The sequence below is a fragment of the Pollicipes pollicipes genome, unplaced genomic scaffold, assembly GCF_011947565.3.
Source record: "Pollicipes pollicipes isolate AB1234 unplaced genomic scaffold, Ppol_2.1 Scaffold_4002;HRSCAF=4701_pilon_pilon_pilon, whole genome shotgun sequence".
NCBI classification, from domain to species: Eukaryota; Metazoa; Arthropoda; class Thecostraca; order Pollicipedomorpha; family Pollicipedidae; genus Pollicipes; species Pollicipes pollicipes.
In genome coordinates this window covers 27,387,311-27,396,923 of record NW_023596420.1, presented here as the reverse complement: position 1 = coordinate 27,396,923, position 9,613 = coordinate 27,387,311, and the positions used below count along the sequence as shown (strand labels likewise).

General features: G+C 52.3%; 1 long non-coding RNA gene across 1 annotated transcript; it reads left to right on the top strand.

Moving 5' to 3' along the window:
- The first annotated feature begins 1,045 nt into the window (after positions 1–1,045).
- Positions 1,046–5,310, top strand: LOC119094604 (uncharacterized). Its single transcript, XR_005093768.1, has 4 exons — positions 1,046–1,153; positions 4,433–4,511; positions 4,646–4,750; positions 5,175–5,310. It is a non-coding gene; the product is annotated as an uncharacterized LOC119094604 (long non-coding RNA).
- Positions 5,311–9,613: the final 4,303 nt, after the last annotated feature.

The window sequence follows — 9,613 nt, the reverse complement described above, 5'->3', positions numbered from 1 at the left end:
ACTCCTTTTAGATTCGTGATCATTGCGTCCACCGGTTGGCCCCGAGAACGACGCTGCACGGCCTATGGAGACTGTAACGCATGACGTCGAGGTTTTTGCAGCTAAGTTTCCGGGCGCGCAGGTGCAAAACTACGTGCATGTTTTGTTGCGTGTTGTGCTACTGTGCTACGTGCGTGTTGTATCACTAATCGATTCTGACTGTTGAGCATCTCCAGACAAAGATGGCTCGGGAAAGTTAATACGAATTGCGAACCCATTTTCGCCTACAATCTCCGTTCGCCAGGTCCATAACAGCTCTGTTCAAGCCATACAAAGATTATCACGAAGTTTCTGAGCTCTATGTTTTGCGTACTTCGGAGCGTGCGCGGCGGACCGACACCGCTACATCAGCCATGGCCATGCGTGCTAAAACATATAAAACTACACACTTTTGAGCACAGAATTCAACAAAAAGCGCGCCATTTTGGGTTTTGTGTCACCACAGGATATGGTCTAGTAAATATGAGCATGTGAAGCTGAAAAGCTCAATTTTGTAGGACAATTTGACCTTTTTGAACAGGTATCATGAGATCAATTGTTGAGCTAAAAAACGGACCATGGGGTTACTTTGACGTCACTACGTGCATAACCATACTCGCCGCTAAATTTCACGCATTCGGCTCGCTGGTCGTATGCATCTACCACAAACAGTTTGTTCGTTATTGGAACGGTGCAGACGGATGTGCCATCGCCAGAATGAGGCTTTATTTCTTGTGTAGGTCTTCACTTTTTAAGCCATTGTACTTTAAGGGTTTGCCGCATAAGCCTGCAAGCATGCCACTATGTTCCCCATACAACTTTAAGTGATGGGCTTGCTGGTCATGTTCACCTTCAGTGATCGGATTTTTCATCATCTGTGCGAATATTCCGATGTTCCGGCTGCTCTTCAGCATCGCGTCCGGCGGCTAGCGGCCCGCCGCGCATTGTAGTCTCGACACCAGTGATGTCACACTAATGTTGAGCGAAGATGAAGCGAGAATCACCGGACGGCTTTGCGTGGTGGTGATCGGTGTTGACCGCGTATATTTGACGGCCGGAAGTGTTCGCGTGTCTTTTTGCTATCATTTTTCAATATTTTGAGGACAAAACGATATTATATGACTGTGGAGAGATTGTGAGTAGTATTCCCTCGCTTTACGAACATCATCAGTCCAAAATAGTGGAAATTAGCTTCGCAGGGAAAGGCTTTACTATGAGTACTGTCGCTATCACAATTATTACATTTGCGAGGCAACATTATATATTTTCGCCGCGTATTACTACTAACCGTATTTTCTGCTCTGAACATGACAATGCATGCACAATATGTTGGTGTGAAGCCAGGTTCAAGCCTTAAGATTTACCCATCCAGTTTTGGGGAAGTCACACAAAGGCTGTTTTAAGTCACCAGAAGTCCAAAAGTCGGGGAGGTGGGAATTTCTATGCTGTTGCCTTATGGTATGGATAATTTGCATTTTCATTGACAAAGTATTTGTTTGGACATCAGTATTGTGATAACTGCTAAAGCTTCAACATTATGTGCTCATTGCCGTGATGGCAAACCCCTTAAGTTTACAGTTTTTCAGTAAGTACAAATCCAAGGCCCAGAGCCTTTCCTCATGTTCTGAGGAGCCAATCTCATTCATCATCATGGCTACTTTTCACTGTACTCCTACATCTTTGGGAGGATGGGGACCAAGCCTGCACTTAATACTCTAAATGTTGTCTGACATAAGATAAGAAGTACAACTTTTTGATACCATTCCTTCTCTTGTAATGGACAACCCTGCTGGCAGTTCCTGGCATCTGAAGTGCCTTGTGCATAAAGCCCCACATTGCTTTTCAGGCTCTATGTCCCTGGAATTACAACCAAGTCAATCTGGCCTAACTCCTGGGCCAATCTGGTCTAATTCCCAGCCTCCTATTTTATAGCTAATGTTCTCACTACCAAAACTACCCAAATGCATCACCCTACACTGGCCATAATTTAGTTACATCTGCCATAGAGAAGTACAGTCCACTAGCTTTTCTAAGTCAGGTTGTGTTTAGTTCACCTGGCCAGTATTTCTGACACCCCTTCCAAGACAAGGTAAGGTAGAGTCCATTTTTTCTGCTCTGTGCAGATAAAGACTGCAAAATTGTATTTACAGAGGCATTATTTCCCAGGGCTATATGCATGCAGCTAGGTGCCACTGCCAGGGGTTGGCTGTAGTGGCAAGCACGACCATGACAAAGTGCAACCCCCATTGTTATTCTTACTTCTAAGATTGCCAGCATGCAGACTCAAAATCCAAACTTTGTGTGTGGCATGTGTCATGTGATTTTTAAGAATAAGGTTAGATGCCTGTTCATGTTGGCCTTTTGAAACCCCTTGCCCCTGTCAGGGAAGGGGCCTAGTGCATAGGACACTGGGGGCACACTATACTTCCTGATATAGTGTGCCACTTATCAGGGCATGAGGGGGGCATAAGGACCATTCCATTGCATCATGAGGTGCCTGCCGACTGCCATGCTGGCGACACCGGCCGGGTTCCGTGATCGATATGAGAGACCTCAGAGGGATCAGTCATGCATTGGTCACCTGCCTGATGTTGGACATCCCCTAACTGGTCATTTGGTACTGGGAGAATGCAGGAGCCATGCATTGGTACAAACAGATCCCTGATTGCTGCAGGTGTCCAATAACTGATGCATACACCCCAGTCCAGTACAAGGGTCATGGGTGAAGTGTGATGGAGAGATATCTGTTTGGTACTGGGCTCCTTAACTGAAAAAGCTTCTGTTGTCTGATCCTAGACTCCCATCATAAGCTATTGTACCCACTTTCATTATAAGAGAGACCCACCAACACAGGAGGCTACTGGAATGTGGGGTCCGTTCAGCAAATGTTTCCGTAGCGGACCCGAGGTCCCTTGCTGACACAGGATACTGTTACGCACTGTGGGCGCCTGACCGGCGCACGGGCCCCTACTGTTCCAGGAGTCCCGACTCTCGACCGGGACCCTGCCTTGTCTCTGGTCAGGAAATAGGCCCCAGGGCTCAGAGCGACGCGAAGCCGATTGTTCGGTGTTGATGGTCCCTGGCAGAAATGGAGACCCGCGTTGTTCCAGGGTGTGCCCAATCGGTGTAGGAGACCCACTGACTGACATTTGAGGGCCTGTCCCTGCAGAAGGGGGTTCTTAATGCTACCTTTAGCCAGCCCTCCAATCGCCCACTCATTGTCGTCCCGAGGGGCCCTTCCGGCCCCTTTGCTGGCCCACTTAAACACTGCCCCAGGCCGACTTTGGGCTCCTGCCGGTACAGGACCGTTGTCAGGCACCGAAGTTTCCTGACTGGCAAACGTGGCCCTGATCGACTCTCGAGCCCCGAACAGCATAAATTGCGGGTCCTGGCCTTGTGCCTGGTTAGGGAATGGGCGCTCACTCCCGGACCTGACGCTGGAGTAATCTGGTGGCGAATCTGTCGTGTGCCATAACCGTTAAGCCTTTCCACTGCAGGGATGTAGTTTCGCAAGACGGGAATTGGGGAGCTGGACTGAATGATGAAATACATCCCTGAATACACTAAAAACCGGGTTTTCCCTAAGTTGACACACTTTCCCCAATGTCTTGGAATTGTGAGCCTCCCCTCCCCCCCCCCCCCCCCCCCAACTGAATAGGAAACTACAGCCCTGCCCCACTAGGCTTCCTCGCTGTGTCTAGCGAAAGATGTCGTTGGGCATCGTCAGTATTTCAATGGGTGTCGATCGACAAAACCAGCTTTCGCTAATCGGCATGGGCTTGATGTGAAATTGAGCGAGCGAAATTTAGCTGGTGTCTCCATGACCTTGTGTACCTGTGAGTAATTTCAAATAAGACGGTGTGACATAGGTGGCATAAGTCGTCGTGCCCCGACCTCAAACGCAAGGATTTAAAGTCTTAAAATGGGTGTAACTTTGAACAACAGGGAATGATCGTGATACTAGCCATCTCGGTCCAAAATGTCCTACAAGTTGCAAAACCATCCCTCTAGACTTCCACCGCAAGATTTTACAGTTAACCTGAAATTTCACGATCGGATGATGTGGGTCTGGCCGTACGCAACAAGCGCTGCTTAGCGTGGGGTCTGGACTCAAAAATCAATCTAGTGAAAGGACTCGGCCTAAACACAAAGGAAACGTGGCGAGCGCATTAAATGTTGGATGAAACATATGCAATGCACAATACTGGCAAACATCACATTCAATAATGCGTCGTGCGCATATCTGCATAATAAATTTGCTAAATGGCGTGAAGAGGACGATGTTTGCAAAATGAAGTATTGATACGAAATACAACGCCGTGCCAGTGCCTGCATATGTGTATTTAAGGGTACAGCATGTGACATTTTGATTCATCTATGTATTGTGCTATGAGGTCTGGTACTTTGTTTTCAGGTTTCTTCATAAATGAGGTTGTTTATCAACAGACAATCTGGACAATAACGGGCCGATGATCTCTGTTCGAGACCCCAAGGTAATAACCTTTTTAGTTAAACAGTGAACCGATGCCCTTTCTGTGTTTTGAATTATTGTTCATCACACTTACGCAGCTTAAATGATGCCTCCAAGCATTGTGCTCGCCGTTTCATGAGTGATTTCGTTCCCCAGGAGTTTATTCCGTATGGCAGGGGTCAATGCATGCGTCACCCCCGTGAAGTGGGCTTGCTGCCCTCATCGAGTGATGTTGACTCTCCCAGCGGTACCAGTGTACAGGTAATGTAATCCTGCCATTGGATACTGTAATTGTGGATTTAAAGCTGATAGCTGGAGCTACTGTTACCATCAGAAGGATTTGGTTTTAAAGAATGTTCAGCGTAACATTGAATCAGCGTGGCTGCGGAGACCGTTTATAAGAGGTGTCAATGACTCTCTAAAATCACTACAGATTTAGCTTGAAATTCTGCAGATTTGACCCACCAATGTGTTGCATTTCTATCCCAGACAAGGTAGCAGAAGTCGATGATATTGTTATATTAAAAGAATGTTGGATATGCCTGTGACCATCCGGAACAATTTGAAACAAGTTACCATGCCAGGTCACCGTCATAGTAACGGTGTATTCTCTCGTGCTCTGGATGTCACAATCCTTTTGTGCGCGTGTGTGTTTGTGTGGCGACCCGCCGGCTGACTGCCACAGCCGGGACAATGGCGGCTGTATCTGCACACGGAGCACGGGACCGAGGTGGAGGAGGAGCTGTACACCGAGCACAACATGCTGGTGTGCAGTCGGGGAGTCGGGCCGCATCGCGCCTTCACCATGGACGCGCCCATCAACAACGCGCTGAGGTTGGTCCTGGCTCTGCAGTCTGAAGTGGGGGTATGGCATGGCATGGTCGGCTGGTCTGGCCCTGAGTCTGGGGCTGGGTATGTCATGGCATGGCCGGCCGGCTTGGCCCTGAGTCTGGGGCTGGGTATGTCATGGCATGGTCGGCTGGTCTGGCCCTGAGTCTGGGACTGGGTATGTCATGGCATGGTCGGCTGGCCCCAGTCCCACATTTTGGGGCTGGGTATGTCATGGCATGGTCGGCCGGCCCGGCTCTGAGTCTGGGGCTGGGTATGTCATGGCATGGTCGGCTAGCCCCAGGCCCACATTCTGGGGCAGAGTATGTCGTGGCCTGGTTGGCGGTTTGCAGTTTTGCCTTGGCTGAACTTGATCCATTAGAGTTGGTCCTGTAAACCCAGGCGGCTGTCTGTCGACTGGCACAGACCGCAGAAGATGTAAACTAATCTGGCTATAGAAGTCGTGTCGTCCTGCTATCCCAGTGGATGTGCTCTGTTTGAGTACATTCGACCTTGCCTTTGCATCTGATGCTGAAGCTGGCGGCCCAGCAGTGACCTGCCGTGATCTGCGTGATCTGCCGTGATCTGCGTGATCTGCGGCCCAGCAGTGACAGCAGTGATCTGCCGCTCAGTGGCCGGCTGCCGGACCCCCGGTGGCCGACTGCCGGTCGGCGGGCGTGACCCGGCGAGCCGCGCCGAGTGACCACGCCCGCCTGCGCCGCCGCCAGGTGCGAGTACACGTCCACAGCAGCCGCCCACGTGCTGAGCGAGAGGCCACCGCAGCCGAGCGACGCCAGCGAGCGGATCGCCGCTCTCAGCTGCGTGTCGGCGGCGGCCGTGCACAGCTGGACGGACGACGGCGAGCACTTCATCACTCCGCTGCCATTCCAGGTGACGGCTGGCGCCTCCACCCTGAATGGTAGCGCGTGTCGGTACCCTGTCATACCCTGACAGGGAGAACGCCACTTAATTGGCTATTTTGGTTTTGTTATTGGGGATGCTCGCAGAGTGCGAAGATATTTGGCCTTTCCTTCAGTGGCCATTGCAGCTGAGGAATTAGGCGTAACAAACAGTATGCTTGACTTACATGTGCACTGTTTTTATAGTTGTGAAATGTTACTGACTCCATGCGACGGAGATTCCAAGTACTGTAATAGAATTAACAGAGCCGTTACATTCGCACGATCAGTTCTGCCTCCTGGCACCAGTTAGGACCCAATGTGAAAGGATGTAAATCAGTGGAACTCGAACATTTGCTTATGCCGATTTAAACGTCCTAAGTATTTCCCTGCCCAAGGATGTAAAGGGACAGCCCGCTTGTGAGTTCCAGCAAGTTTCGATTTTTTCTATTTCTTCGCAGGTCCCAGCCTCTTTGGTCGGACAGTGTATGAGTGTGAGTGCTGTTTGCCGGCGTGACGGTGGTGGCTGGTGCGACAGGTGCGGCGGCTCTGGAGCATGCACGAGGGTGTGTTGATCGAGCGCCAGGTCACCGAGGGGGACAAGCTGCCCACCCTGTTCTCGCTGCTGCACCCGCTGGACGACATCGCACCACTCATCACCCGTGTAGGCGAGTCGGGCCCCCTCCCTCCCGCCCCGCCCCGCCCCGCTCCGTCCCAGACGGCAGCTCTCCTTACGTTCAGCGATGTGGTCTCACTGCAGCGATCATTGTGCAACAGCCATGTAACACTCACAACGATTTGAACGTGGCCGTGGCCATGGCGCTGGCTGCTCAACGCAGGCAGCTGGATGCGCCGCTCAGCTGACTGGCCGCGGTGTTAGTGGTGTAATGGTTAAGCTGCTCGTCTGGGGGGACCAGAGATACTAGGTTCAATACCCCGCGATGCCCGCCCTTCCTGCCAGGGTGAGAGGCAGGCGACGCCATATAGCCGTCAGGTGCTGCAGCTGAGCGCATCGTAAAGTGCCAATGATGAGTACGGAGCTGATTGACGCCATCTGGCCATCAGGTGCCTGTGAGCCGTCGCTGGCCACGGGCGGCCAGGTGTCGGTGGTGCTGGTCTGCCGGCAGCCGTCGCTGTGTGTCACCTATGACCAGCAGACGGGCACCCACACCGTCTGGAGAGTGCGCCGCACCGAGCCGGAGGTCAGTTATCGGCCGCCGTCCGTAGCCACCGGCCCCGACGCAGTTTTCGAAAAATCAGCATTTTCGGTGGCAAATTGCTCTCTTTTTATGGACGATTTCGGGCTGTTGGTTTTTACTCTTTTCTTTATTGCAGCCTCCCGATGTTGGTTATCCGAGATGTTGGAGCGCTGATGGAGGAATGGTGTGGTACATGGGTATAGTTATGGAATCAAAGCAAAAGTTGGGTCTCCTATTAAGTAGAAAACCCCATTATGTAGGTTTATGATAGGGGTTTGACCCCCAAAATATAAATGGGCTTTGGATTTTCTGCTAGATTTATCAGAGTTGGTTGATGGTTCGACGGGGGAATTTTCAGTACAATCGTACGGTCCTCCCCATAGGTGTATTTTTAATCGTATGGGGTGAATTAGAGTTGAAGTGTGGGCTATCTTCTGCTATATTAAACGCTTTATTCTCCGTTTTGTTTTTACTGTTCTTGTACCTATCTGGAGACTTAAAATGCTACATTTTGAGATTTTCTGGTAGCAGAACAGTGAGGTGTACGCGTACGTGTTTAAGTCACGTAGCAGTGTCTGTGATGAAGACTTCAAATTAAAACCTACGTTATCCATTCAGAGCATGTAGGAATCTGTATCATGACTGAGTTGTGAATGGGATGTATTTGTACATCTAGAATTTACTGTTCTAATCAGTGCATGTATGTATTCGTAAAAAAATGTCCATTGATGGCTGAACCGGCTCGCAACGTCACCATGACAGGGTAGCGGTTCCATACGGCTAGCGCTAACTAATCGACCTGAAGCTACCCGAATAGCCGAAAACCAACCTTGTTCACATTTTGCTGAAGCGATTTTGACACAAGGGCCGGCTACTGCGGCCCGGTGCATGACACACGTCGCCGACACATACCTGACAGGCGGCGAGCGTCGGACGCTGGACCGCCCTCCAGGCGAGGGCCTCTCATGCGCACGTGACCGGCGGACCTGACGGCCGGGCGTCCGTGATCGGACCGCGAGCCTGAGCCTGACCGGCCGGCCGAGGAGACGTCCGACAGCAGGGAGCCGATCTGACGCCGAGCGCGCCTGGGGCCGGCAGGAGTGGTGGACGGCGGACGGCGGCGAGCTGACCATGGCGGCGACGCCCCACTCGTCGCGCTGCTCGCAGCCGGCCTCGGTGGGCCCGTCGCCCGGCGGCCCGCTCCGCTCCGAGTCCAACACGCCGCTGCCGCGCAGCCGCAACAGCAGCCGGCTGAACGCCTCGGCGCTGCACTACTCGGCGGGGCCGGCCGGCCTCAGGTCAGCCGGCGCCGGGCGTGGCCGCCCGGCGGCTCTGCCGCGCGGGTCAGACGGCTGCCCTCGGGCTCAGATGACTGTCTCTGACGTGTCATCAGGCAGCTGCCTCCAACTGTGGTCAGACGGCTGCCCTCGGGCTCAGATGACTGTCTCTGACATGTCATCAGGCAGCTGCCTCCAACTGTGGTCAGACGGCTGCCCTCGGGCTCAGATGACTGTCTCTGACGTGTCATCAGACAGCTGCCTCCAACTGTGGTCAGACGGCTGCCCTCGGGCTCAGATGACTGTCTCTGACATGTCATCAGGCAGCTGCCTCCAACTGTGGTCAGACGGCCGCCCTCGGGCTCAGATGACTGTCTCTGACATGTCATCAGACAGCTGCCTCCAACTGTGGTCAGACGGCTGCCCTCGGGCTCAGATGACTGTCTCTGACGTGTCATCAGGCAGCTGCCTCCAACTGTGGTCAGACGGCTGCCACGGTCATGTACGGCTGCCTCTGTCGTGCAGTCAGATGATTGTTCCTGTCATGTGTTCAGATGGTTGTTTGTGGCACGTGATCAGACAGCTGTCTCTAACTATGGTCAGATGGCTGCCTCTGTGATGTAGTCAGATGGTTGCCTCTGTCATTTGTTCGGATGGCTGCCTCTGTGATGTAGCCAGATGGTTACTGCTGTGATGTGGTCAGGTGGCTGCCACTGTGATGTAGTCAGATGGCCGCCTCTGTGATGTAGCCAGATGGCCGCCTCTGTGATGTAGTCAGATGGCCGCCTCTGTGATGTAGTCAGATGGCCGCCTCTGTGATGTAGTCAGGTGGCCGCCTCTGTGATGTAGTCAGATGGCCGCCCGTGTGATGCAGTCAGATGGCCGCCTCTGTGATGTAGTCAGGTGGCCGCCTCTGTGATG